This window comes from Zingiber officinale, chromosome 11A (assembly GCF_018446385.1).
Source record: "Zingiber officinale cultivar Zhangliang chromosome 11A, Zo_v1.1, whole genome shotgun sequence".
Taxonomy (NCBI): domain Eukaryota; kingdom Viridiplantae; phylum Streptophyta; class Magnoliopsida; order Zingiberales; family Zingiberaceae; genus Zingiber; species Zingiber officinale.
Genome location: NC_056006.1, coordinates 43,880,215 through 43,894,054, shown reverse-complemented (window position 1 = coordinate 43,894,054; position 13,840 = coordinate 43,880,215).

Here is a 13,840-nt window from a genome sequence, read left to right as displayed (position 1 = left end):
GAGCATCAAGAAGTGCTAGCACACTTGTGGTGTTCTCTTCTCCATCCTTGAGTGTTAGAGAACACTTCTTGTTCGTGTGGATACTACTAGAGGTGTGTGCGTTTGAACACACTCGAGATCCGGCGCACCTTGGACGAGCGGGATTCGCAAAACGGCACGCAACAAGGGTAACCTTCTAAACATGTAGATCTAAGTGTAGATCTAGTTAGTAAACTCGTACATGTAAAATTTTTGTTCTATAATCTTCGCACGGATCCGTTGGCTAGGGAGTTTCGGGGTTTCCGCGACGCGAAAAAGCGGTTTTCGCGGCCCGAAAAATCCAACAGTGGTATCAAAGCCACGTGCGAAGGCGTGTATGAGTTTATTTTGGTTTTTATGAAAAATAAATATTCTATGAATTTCTGTAATTTCATGATTTTTATAGTTTTAAAGGGTATTTTTCTCGTAGAAGCGAAGCACAAGTGTTTAGACACTTGTAGGCTTCGACTACCGAGAAGATTTTTTCGTAACGGCAATGTTTCACCCCAAAACTTTTTGGGAAAGTGGGCTAAGGCGCTCTTGGATCACAAAGGAACCCTTGCGATGGTTAGATCGCGGGTAGGGGCGCTGCCCCTGGCCCCGCAGGGGGATTCGTTCCGCGATTGCGCCCGAAAATCGCTAAACGGGATCGGCGGAAAATTTTACTTATAAAAATAGTAAAAATTATGAAAAATTACAGAAAATTATGAAAATATATAATTTTGAATTATATATTATTTTTGTGATAGTCATGGTCCAAAAAGGCCCAATATGATTGGATTTGTGTTGTAATTTATAATACGGCATGCGTGCCGTCATGTGTTTGTGTGTGTTGTATTTTATACGCGGCCTGCGCGTCGTGCCTCCCTATTTATATTCTAGTTGTAAATTATATTTAGACTCGAATGTAACTCGAGTTTCAAAATTGTAATGTAAATTTTGAAGCGATGGAAGGTCCACTCGAGACGGAGTTACGAGGAGGGCGCGAGCAACACTAGGTGGTCAAAGGAAGGAGCTTGAGAAATTGTTGACCTTAGGTTGACCATTCGATCTTCTCATTGGCTTGAGAAGATCGTAGTAGGGCCATGACATAATCACAAAATTTAGTTAATTACTTGTGTATGTGATGTATGTTTAATTAAGTAATTAATTAGTGCCTAACGATTAAGATTAGATCTAAATCGTGCACAAGATGCACCCTTACGATTAGATTAGATCTACATCGTGTACAAGATGCACCCTATCGATTAGATTAGATCTATATCGAGTATATGATACAACATCGACGTTTAGATTAGATCTAAATCACGTCAACTCTAATGCCTACCGTGTCGTGAAACCTATCACTACCTCGATCACATGTGTTGTTGAATCTGCCAAAGCAGAGCAACACATATTATCTTGGTAGGGTACGGAGGGACAATCTTGGTCCCGCCTATCAACGCATGGGTGAGTACAACTAAATTAGATTGAGTAACTAGTTAACTCAGTGGGATCGAGTACAACTATAGGCATTCTTCCAACGGTTGGAAAGATAGGACATAAATCACATTTATATTAATTCTTGGGCGTATTAGCCAAAGCTAACTCAAGTTTTAATATAACTGCGGATAATGATCCTATAAACAAGAGTTGCATAGAGCTGTAATTGGTAATCGTTACCTACCGATCATACTAAATCTTGGGTGTATTAGCCAAAGCTAACTCAAGGGTTAGTATGATGTGGATCTTGTCCCACATGAATTATAGAATTTAGTGGGAGCATCATTTAGTTGAAGGCCTAATTAAATGATTTAAAAGAATATGATATTTATTTTCTGCATTTTTTATTGTAGAATTATCATGACGTCAAACACGAACATCTTCTCTCTGCGTTCTGTCCTTAAGAAGGACAAGCTCAACGGAGCAAATTTCCTGGACTGGTACAGGAATCTGAGAATAGTTCTCACTCAGGAACGTAAACTGTACATTCTGGAGCAGCCCATTCCGGAGACACCTCCTACCACTGCCACGCGAGCTGACAAAGATGCTTATAAGAAACATCAAGATGACGCATTAGATGTGTCCTGTCTTATGCTCGCGACCATGAACTCTGAGCTTCAGAAGCAACATGAGTTGATGAGTGCTTATGATATGGTTGAACATCTTTGTCACCTATATCAAGGACAAGCAAGGCATTGGAAGAGGAACTCCAAAGAATACCTGGAAGATCTTAAGAAGAAGAGAAATAAGATTTCTACTTCAGGTAAACATGTTATAGAAGTCAACCTCTCTATTTCTTCATCGTGGGTATTAGATACCAGATGTGCTTCGCACATTTGTACTAATGTACAACCGCTGAGAAATAGCAGGGCATTGGCGAAGGGCGAGGTGGACCTACGCGTAGGCAATGGAGCACGGGTTGCTGCTGTTGCTGTAGGGACTTATCATCTATCTCTGCCCTCTGGGCTTGTATTAGAATTAGATGAATGTTGTTATGTGCATGCATTAACTGAGAACATAATTTCAGTTTCTTGTTTGGACAAGAAAGGTTTCTCTTTTATTATAAAGGACAAATGTTGTTCTATTTATTTAAAAGATATGTTCTATTGTAGTGCACCTCTGATGAACGGACTCTACATTCTAGATCTTGAAAGCCCTATCTATAACATAAATACCAAGAGGTTCAAGTCAAAAAACCTGAATCAAACCTATCTCTGGCACTGTCTCTTAGGTCATATAAATGACAAGCGCTTATCCCATCTCCATAAGGATGGTTTGCTGGACTCATTTGATTTTGAATCTTATGAGACGTGCGAGTCATGCCTACTAGGCAAGATGACCAAGACTCCCTTTAGCGGGCACAGCGAAAGAGCGACTGATTTGTTAGGACTCATACATAGTGATGTATGTGGCCCTTTCAATGTCGCTGCCAGAGGCGGTTATAGGTACTTCATCACATTTACTGATGACTTCAGTAGATATGGTTATGTGTACTTGATGACACATAAGTCAGAATCCTTTGAAAAGTTCAAAGAATTCAAGAATGAGGTACAGAACCAGCTTGGCAAGAGTATTAAGATACTTCGATCAGATTGAGGTGGAGAATACCTTAGGCAAGAGTTTCGTGACTATCTAGCTGAGTGTGAGATCCTATCCCAACTCAATCCTCCTGGAACACCACAGTGGAATGGTGTATTTGAAAGGAGGAATCGTACCTTATTAGATATGGTACGGTCTATGATGAGTCACACAGATCTTCAGACATTCCTTTGGGGCTATGCTCTAGACACGGCAGCTTTTATACTCAACCGAGTTTCATCTAAGGCCGTGATAAAGACACCATATAGGATATGGACTGGGAGAGATGCCCAGGTGTCTTTCATGAGGATTTGGGGTTGTGAGGCTTACGTTAGACGTCAAGTCACAGATAAATTAGGACCCAAATCCGACAAGTGCTACTTTATAGTGTTTGACCCCGTGGTAGTTTTGATGTGATCAACCAAGTTGGTTAGGTCCTGCTATGTTTGATCCCTGTGTCTGAGTGTGCAGGAGCTTAGGAGCACAGGAAGTCGAGCGGAAGACGCAGCTAGCGAGAAGGATGGCACGGGAAGGGAGTCGACGGGCTCGGTGCGTCCGAAGGACGAGAGAGCTGCGGAAGAGTACTCCGATGGGCGTGAAGAGCGTGCGCGGCGTTCGAGGGATGTTAAGTCGGGACGGAAGGCTGCTCGAGGAGAAGGCCGGGAATTGGGTTCGGGTGAGCCCTATTCCGGTTGGCCGAAATCACCCAAAAGAACGGAGCGTCGGAAGCTGGAAAAACCAAGCTGGAATCTGTGCTGCCAGCTTGGAGGCGCCTCCAGCAGGATTGGAGGCACCCTTGAAGGCGCCCTGGAAGGCACCCTTGAAGGCGCCTTCAACCCTGTTGAAGGCGCCTTCAACCCTGTTGAAGGCGCCCTCAACAGGTCAGTTTTGACCATTTGCGTGCGGATAAAGTTTTATCCGCTAACCGAGCTGGAGGCGCCTTGAACCTTGTTGGAGGCGCCTTGGACCCTCGGGATAGACTTTTCAGGAGCTATAAAAAGGCCCATGGAGCTAGAAATTCAACAACAACACAAGCAATCAATCTGTAAGCAATTCCTAGCAGTAGTTCTGAGCAATTATAGTGTAAAAGGCTTCTCCGCCTTCAGAGAAGGAGAATTTTCTTAGTGCGCTTTTCACCGCCCTGGATTAACAACCCTCTTGGTTGTAACCAGGTTAAACTTCTGTTTCTGCTTTTATTTTCTGTCTTTATTATTTTACTACTGCATTTATTCTGAGTTGAAATCCGAGGAGGGTAGTTTCATTTTTGTTTACAGCAATTCACCCCCCCTCTTGCCGGCCTCCGCTGCACCAACAAGTGGTATCAGAGCCTGATCGCCTCAGAAGGACTAACTGCCAACTAAAGCACACGATCAAGACGATGGCCGGAGCGAACATCCATCCCCCGAAGTTCAACGGAGACTTCGCCACATGGAAGCGCAAAATGGAGGTATTTTTTAAAACCGAATTTGACATTATTTTGATAATGAAATATGGCTATGCAGTTCTGAAAGATAAGGAGGAAAATACCTGGACGAAAAAGGAGCAAGCAGACTTCATCGCTAACGGAAAGGTTGAGTTCCACCTACTCATCGTTCTACCGCCGCAAGAGGTAAATCGGATCGGAAGCTACGACTCCGCGAAAGATCTCTGGGAAAAATTCCTGGAGCTTCACGAAGGTACTTCCGAAGCGAAGCTAGCGAAGCGCGATATCCTCCGGAACCAGTTAACGAACCTCCGGATGAACCAAGGCGAGAAGGTAGCGCAACTCCAAGCAAGAATCAAGGAGCTGATAACGCAACTAACGAACCTTGGAGAAGAGGTAACCAACCGGGATTCCATCCGATACGCGCTCAATGCCTTCCCGAGAACTCCAGAGTGGGCCTCCTTAGTAGATGCGTATTGCATCTCTAAGGACCTCAAGGTAAGTACTTTAGAACAATTATTTTCCACTTTTGAACTTCATGAATCTCGAGTTTCAGAACCCAACGGAGCAAAGAAGACAAGTCAGAACATTGCCTTAAAGGCAAAGATAAACAGTTCTGACTCTGAAGCCTCAGTCGATGAATCCGAAGCGGCACTACTAGTAAGACGCTTCAATAAGTTTTTCAGTACTAACAAATTTAAATCGCAGAGGCATCATCGAAAGAAGAGGACAGTTCGTTGCTACAACTGCAACGAAGAAGGGCACATCAAAGATGACTGCCCAAAGCTAAAGAGAAAGGAGAAAGAAAGGGTAAAGTACAAGAAGCCAGAACCCTCCAAACACAAGAACCTAAAGGCAACGTGGGATGATTCGTCATCCTCCAAATCGGAAGTCGAAGAATTCTCGGGACTAGCACTGATGGCCAACAATCAGCTAGAAGAAACGTCCAGCAAAGAGATGTGCATCGACGAAGGGGGAGGAACGTCAGAAGAAAGATGTAGTGAAGGGGGAGCGTCACCAGATCAGGTAAGTAAGGTACGCAATCTAACCCCGAATCAATCTTTTAGATTTATTAAAGCTCTTTCTAGAGAATTAGATAAATTAGAAAAATAAAATGAAAATTTGAAATCAGAAAATGAAAATTTAAAATTAGAAATTGAAAAATTAAAAAATGATGCATGCTTAAAGAAATTTCCAAAGTCAAAAATTAGAATTTATGGTAAATTAAATTGGTATATAAGGAAGCATCAATGTCAACTTAGGAAAATACCAAGAAACTATGTATCTCCTAGATTTTTGAATAATCCTGTAGGAAGGAACCTCTATTGGGTTCCAAAATCTGTGCTTAATTAATTTTTCAAAAATTAAAAAGCTTACAGTGAGAAAATTAAATATTGAAATTCTTTATGGAAGCTTTATCTAAGGAAGTGGTTGTTGCTCCAATAACCAAGAAGGCCTAGTGCCTCGCCACGACCTGGAAGCTAAAATATTGAAAGAAAATATTTAATTAACTTTCTGAAAAAGCATTAAACAAGAATTAAATAATGCTTTGAAAGTTTATCAATTATTTATTAAAATAAACAAAAATTCCTTAGAAATTTTTTTAAATTCTAACTTAATTTTTTTTTTAGGTTAGAAATTTTCTTCTGAAAAATTCTAAAAGTTCATTCACTTGACTTAGAAATTTTTTTGGGAACATTTAAAAAATTTACTTAGGATTTTTTATTGACTTAGAATTTTTTTTAAAATCCAATTTAACTTCGAAATTTTTTCCAAAATTTCATTTTTACTTGAAAATATTTTACTTAAGACCCCATTTTTTGTTGTGATCAAAGGGGGAGAGAAAAGTACAAGTTTAGGGGGAGGTAGAAAAATTTAAAACTTCTTTTATTATTTTTATAAAAAGTGTTACAATTTTACAAATTGCGAAAATTATGTTTAACTTGTTAGTTTAGTAATTTTTCTTTAAAATTACTTTTTATGTCTATTTTTACCCTAACTTGAATATGGGTTGATGCACATCAAAAAGGGGGAGATTGTTGGACCCCGTGGTAGTTTTGATATGATCAACCAAGTTGGTTAGGTCCTGCTATGTTTGATCCCTGTGTCTGAGTGTGCAGGAGCTTAGGAGCACAGGAAGTCGAGCAGAAGACTCAGCTAGCGAGAAGGACGGCACGGGAAGGGAGCCGACGGGCTCGGTGAGTCCGAAGGACGAGAGAGCTGCGGAAGAGTACTCCGGTGGGCGTGAAGAGCGTGTGCAGCGTTCGAGGGACGTTAAGCCAGGACGGAAGGCTGCTCGAGGAGAAGGCCGGGAATTGGGTTCGGGTGAGCCCTATTCTGGTTGGCCGAAATCACCCAAAAGAACGGAGCATCGGAAGATGGAAAAACCAAGCTGGAATCTGTGCTGCCAGCTTGGAGGCGCCTCCAGCAGGATTGGAGGTGCCCTTGAAGGCACCCTTGAAGGCGCCTTCAACCCTATTGAAGGCGCCCTCAACAGGTCAGTTTTGACCATTTGCGTGTGGATAAAGTTTTATCCACTGACCGAGTTGGAGGCGGCTTGAACCTTGTTGGAGGCGCCTTGGACCCTCGGGATAGACTTTCCAGGAGCTATAAAAAGGCCCCTAGAGCTAGGAATTCAACAACAACTCAAGCAATCAATCTGTAAGCAATTCCTAGCAGTAGTTCTGAGCAATTAGAGTGTAAAAGGCTTCTCCGCCTTCAGAAAAGGAGAATTTTCTTAGTGCGCTTTTCACTGCCCTGGATTAACAACCCTCTTGGTTGTAACCAGGTTAAACTTCTGTTTCTACTTTTATTTTCTGTCTTTATTATTTTACTACTGCATTTATTCTGAGTTGAAACCGAGGAGGGTAGTTTCATTTTTGTTTACAGCAATTCACCCCCCTCTTGCCGGTCTCCGCTCCACCAACATATAGGATATCCCAAGGAAACTAAGGGATATTACTTCTACATTCTCAGTCAGCACAAGATAGTTATGGCAAAGACTGGAGTCTTAATAGAAAGGGACTTTGTTTCTAGAAAGACTAGTGGGAGTATATTCGATCTTGAAAAAGTTCAAGATGCGGATCCTAGCACTGAAGCCTCGATGGAATTTGAACTGGAACCACAAAGTGTTGTGGATGATGTTGTTCCACAAAGAGTTGAGGAACAACAACCAGTTCAAGTAGACCTACCTCTTCGTAGGTCTGATAGGGTACGTTGTCAGCCTGAGAGATACTCATTTCTCTTGTCTGACCATGATGACATTGTGCTCATAGAGGATGAGCCTATCACCTATCAGGAAGCTGTGATGAGACCAGATTCCGAGAAATGGCTAGAGGCCATGAGATCCGAAATGGAATCCATGTACACCAACCAAGTATGGACTTTGGTTGATCCACCTGAAGGGGTAAAACCTATAGGGTGTAAGTGGGTCTTTAAGAGAAAGACTGACATGGATGGACTTATCTATAAGGGTCGCTTGGTAGCTAATTTCAAGCAGATTCATGGTATTGACTATGATGAAACATTTTCTCTAGTAGCGATGTTTAAGTCCATTCGGATCATGCTTGCTATTACAGCTTACCACGATTACGAGATCTGGCAGATGGATGTCAAAACCGCGTTTCTGAATGGAAACCTACTCGAGGATGTGTACATGACACAACCTGAGGGTTTTGTAGATCCAAAGCATACTAGCAGAGTATGCAAGCTGCATAGGTTCATTTATGGACTAAAGCAAGCTTCTCGGAGCTGGAATCTTCGATTCGATGATGCAATCAAACAATTTGGTTTCATCAAGAACGAAGATGAACCTTGTGTCTACAAGAAGGTTGTAGGGGATATAGTTGTCTTCCTCATATTTTATGTGGATGACATACTGCTCATTGGGAAGGACATCCCTTTGCTTCAGTCTATCAAGACTTGGCTAGAGACATGTTTCTCAATGAAGGACTTAGGTGAGGCATCCCGCATTCTAGGGATGCAGATCTATAGAGATAGATCTAAGAGATTGCTTGGCCTAAGTCAGAGTACATATATTGACAAGGTACTCCTTCGGTTTGTCATGCAGAACTCCAAGAAGGGATTTCTGCCGATGTCACATGGCGTGAGTCTTTCGAAGACTCAAGGTCCCTCTTCTAGAGAGGAGAGAGACCGTATGGATCAGATCCCTTATGCCTCAGCCATAGGATCGATCATGTACGCCATGTTATGTACTCGACCTGATGTCTCGTATGCTTTGAGCATGACGAGCAGATACTAGTCAGATCTAGGTGAAAGTCACTGGATAGCGGTCAAGAATATTCTTAAGTACTTGAGAAGGACTAAAGAATATTTCTTGATATATGGAGGCAATGATGAGCTAGCTGTAAAGGGTTACAGTGATGCTAGCTTCCAGACCGACCAGGATGATTATCGATCACAGTCAGGATTCGTATTTTGCCTTAATGGTGGTGCTGTGAGCTGGAAGAGTTCGAAGCAGGACACAGTAGCTGATTCTACGACAGAGGCCGAGTACATTGCTGCATCAGAGGCAGCAAAGGAGGCAGTTTGGATCCGCAAGTACATTACTAAACTTGGGGTGGTTCCTAGTATAGCTGACCCTATTGAGCTATATTGTGACAACAATGGAGCTATAGCACAGGCTAAGGAACCTCGCTCACACCAGTGGACCAAGCACATACTACGGCGCTTCCATCTCATTCGAGAGATTATCGATAGAGGAGATGTGAAGATTTGTAGAGTACCCACAGATGCTAACATCACAGATCCCTTGACCAAGGCTTTGGCACAGAGGAAGCATGATGGTCACACTAGGTCATTGGGGCTTAGAGCCTACACTGATTGGCACTAGTGCTAGTGGGAGATTGTTAGCTAGAGCCCTAGAGCCAATCATTTGATGATTGTATTATGGACTTGTTATATCATATTCTATATAAATAAAGGCATTTGATTTTTGGTTATTACACTTACTTGTATTGGTGCCAAATAAACTAAGTATAATAACGTCCTTGAGTAGAAGGTTCTTACCTATATCAATCGATTGGTTGAATCGATAGTGAGATGATATAGGGAACACTACTCTTAATCATTCCTAGTCGAGTATTAATATTCAGGGACAATGTTAATACGACGAGACTAGCATGTAGGTCAACTCGATGACTTGATCTCACAAGTCATGGATATAGAGATATCAAGTTGACACATGGGTATGCATTAGAGAATGTATACTGAATGACCCGCCATGAGAAAGTATCATGGATCGTTATATGAGTGTCATATACTTTCTCATGTGGCTATTAGTATGACTACTAGTTCTTAGACCTGAAGTCACCATGGTTCCCTACATAAGGAGTTATGTACTTTGGTTTCGTCAAACGTCACCCGTAACTGGTTGGACTATAAAGGCGATTACTGGGTATGTAACAAATTATGCGGAGAGATGTGAGTGATGTAGATGGGATCTATCCCTCCTATTTGACGGGAGCGACATCGATATTCTTGATAGAGTGAGACCACGAAGTGCATGGCCATGCTCAAATGAGTCAATATGAGATATTGAGCTCATTTGATCGAGTGAGTCTACTTGGAGTTCAAGATTTCGATTTATCAGAGGATGACACGGTCTATGCCTCACATTGATCAATCTAGATGTCTAGGATAGAAGGACACTTGTCATATATTGTGAGGAGTCACAATTAGTAGTCACAAGGTAATGTTGGATCTCAACATTCTTGTAACTTGGGTAGCAATGATGTTTTGCTAGATGTCGCTCATTACTTATGTTTCTAAAGGAGTTTAGAAACATTGCCAACGTTACAAGAACCTATTGGGTCACACATAAAGAACAAGTGGATGGAGATTAGGTTCATATGATGAACCAATTGGATTAGGTTCATATGATGCACCAAAGATTAGATTCGGATTAATTCAAATTAGACTTATTGAGTTAGACTCAATTAGATTCAATTGTTGCATGAGTCTAATTTAATTTGATTCATTGAGTCAATTTATATTAATGAATTGAGATTCATTAAATTAAAAATTGACTTGAATCAAAGGTTGGATTTAACTCAACAAGGAAGAAAATTGGTCAATTTTGACTTGACCAAATGGAAGTTGAAACATCAAGTTTGACTTGATGTATTGCCACATCATGAAAGTTGACTCATCCTACATGGCATGACTAATCTTGCCACACCATCTCCACCTTATTATGGTGTGCCACCTCATGGAGGTTACACATCCCATTCACTTAATGTGGCCAACCACATTAAATGAGGGGGTTACAAGATGTGGCCGGCCACACTAATGCTTGTGGAGAGGTTTTGTTTTGTGGTATTGATGTGTGTTTATTGTTGCATCTTCTTCCTTGGGTTCTTCCTCCTCCTTTGCTACTGTTGCCGTGGGTTTCAAGCAAGGAAGAAGAAAGGTGAGTGAATCTAATCCAAGAAAAAAGGTTAGTGAAAGTCACATAGAGTTTTTAGAGGAGTGTGTTCTCTTCTTTTCCTTTCTTCATCTTCCAATCCTATCCGAGAGCATCAAGAAGTGCTAGCACACTTGTGGTGTTCTCTTCTCCATCCTTGAGTGCTAGAGAACACTTCTTGTTCGTGTGGATACTACTAGAGGTGTGTACGTTTGAACACACTCGAGATCCGGCGCACCTTGGACGAGCGAGATTCGCAAAAGGGCACGCAACAAGGGTAACCTTCTAAACATGTAGATCTAAGTGTAGATCTAGTTAGTAAACTCGTACATGTAAAATTTTTGTTCTATACTCTTCGCACGGATCCGTTGGCTAGGGAGTTTCGGGGCTTCCGCGACGCGAAAAAGTGGTTTTCGCGGCCCGAAAAACCCAACACCAAGAGCCCCCCCCCCCCCCCCCGACCCGAGTGTTGCCATCTCCTCCTCTACACCCGATCTACTATTGTCTGTTGACCATCAGGATTGGTCTCTGCTCGTCGAGGTGACATCGTCTCACCGACTCGCCCACTCAAAATCGTCCATCCACTGTCCTTCCCGGATCGCTTCCTCTACGCAGGCGGGTCTTCAACAAAGAGAGGAACCCAATTTCCATTAATGCCACCCTATTGTCGGGCACTACTATTGCTGATGGGAGAGGAATCGATGCACGGAGGAGTAGAGCTACTCACCTCCGATTTGAGGACCAAATCAAAGGCGCAGTTGAAGGCTTATCGGCTGTAGAACCCTAGCAATCAATTCACTACCTCACCATTTCCCTTTGCCAGATTTGAATCATAGCCACCAAGCTCTTTTCTCTTCCCACGAGAAGTTACAGTTGATGCGGCCAACCCCTCTCCGGCCACAAGCAAACGACTGTGATCTCCCTTGTTGACTCTCTTCGTCAGTACTAATCTCAGCCTAGCCATGTCGGAGCTCCAGCCACCTCTACCACAACCTGACCTGGTCATTGCTACCACCTCCAGCCAACCATCGTGGGTTGTTACTAGATAAGAAGCAGTGGGATTCAAACTTGTTGTGATCTCACGAACTTGAAGATGGTTGGAACGATCTACTTACAAAGGCGGGTAATTCCTGCCTTATTCGTTTAGTACTTTAACCTTTTAACCTTAGTGCATGATCTATGTCTAGATAGTTGTTATATTTATCTTGACTCTATTCATTCTTACTTTTGAGCTTTGACCTTTTATTTCTTGATCTTGTATGTTGGTCTATTTTGATATTCATACAATCTCATTGTTATCAATGTTATTTATAACCATTTATGCTCGTACTATTATGCTAGCAATACTATACTATACTATAGCTGTAGAATATTGAACTAAGTTGTCGGCTTGAGATATATTCATGTCTGTGTATTTGTAAGATCATACCGTAGTGTAGGATATCGAGCATCCTACGTGACCTTGTATGTTATTTAGGCTCATGCCTAAACACTAGTGAGGTTAGACCCTTTTATGTATTGTTACATTTGTTATACCCTATTGCCCATTGTCTCTCATTCATGGTTGAGAGAGTTGTCAGCAATCATTGTTATATTCTATCGACTATTGTCTCCCACTCTTGGTTAAGAGAGTCGTTAGCGATTATAATATATATACGACTGCCCACGAGACCATTCGTGGTAGCGAGTTCGCGTGCAGTCCGTAGCTAGATAGCTATGTATATAGTGAGTTCGCCTGTAGATAGTGATTGTCTGCTTACCCTATCTACCCACAAGACCATTTGTGGTAGCGAGTTAGCTTGTAGATAGTGACTATTTGTTTACCCCGACTGTCCATGGGACTATCCGTGGTAGAGTATTCTCCTGCAGTTAGTATTTGTTATATACTTGTTATATATTAGTCATGTATTTGTTCGTGCAGGTTGGGATGTACCGTATGTACTCCCGATTTATTGATCACCTCTGGTTGAGCAGGTTAGTAAAGGATTATTATTATTGGTTATGCTTTAGTTAGCAGACGATTCTAGTGGCACACTTACTTTTGTAGTAAGTATTTTCTTGAGATTATACTTTTGTCCTCCTTATGTTATTATCATGCACTATCTTCTATTATCCGCGGAGTTCATTTGGACTCACTACCTGTTATACTTTTATTTTTCTTTCAGGTAATAGGTAGATGATATTTGTCTGAAGTTGCTCGGAGTATCCTGCCTGCCAGTCTCACGTTGCATCGAGAGTCTAGTTTCTTCTGTTACTTTTACTCATATTTTGGTTTTCCGAACATGTTCATGTAATACTTAACTTGAGTGCAGTTTTTTTTTCTTGTGTTGCCTCACAGTCTGTTGTTTTGTTCATGTAATTTACCCTAAGTCTTTCATTGTGGTTGTTTCCAGCCATGTGGGTTGATATTATTATTCTTGTTCAGTCGTGTGGCTATATATCCAGGTTTCAATTGTTATTGTTATAGGGGAGGTGCTGTTTGATTTTCATCAGACAATCTTACTCTCGAGGCATGACACTTTGTCCTCTGTAACACAAAATGCCAAAAAGGTCATATGAGGTCGTTGGATTGAAGAGCCTACTATGTGTGAAGCTGATAATCTAACCGACCCTCCCAAGTGTCCTGACTGGGTGCCCCTCGGAGGTACCGCCCAATCGGATTAAAGAACTAGCCAGAGACTCAGCCTTCGTTCAACCTTTTCATTGAGTCAGGAAGTTCGGAAAGACTGAGTATCTAATTGGTCCGACCGGACGTATGGTCCGATCGGCTAGATCACTCTGCTGAACTAGTTAACTATGTTATTCTTGAACCAAGGATAAGACTCGGCTCAATCCGACCGGCCCCTCAGTTTGATTGGCATGACAATTCTATCTACTATCTCTCATTCGAAGGAACCAAATGTGCGGATTGTTAA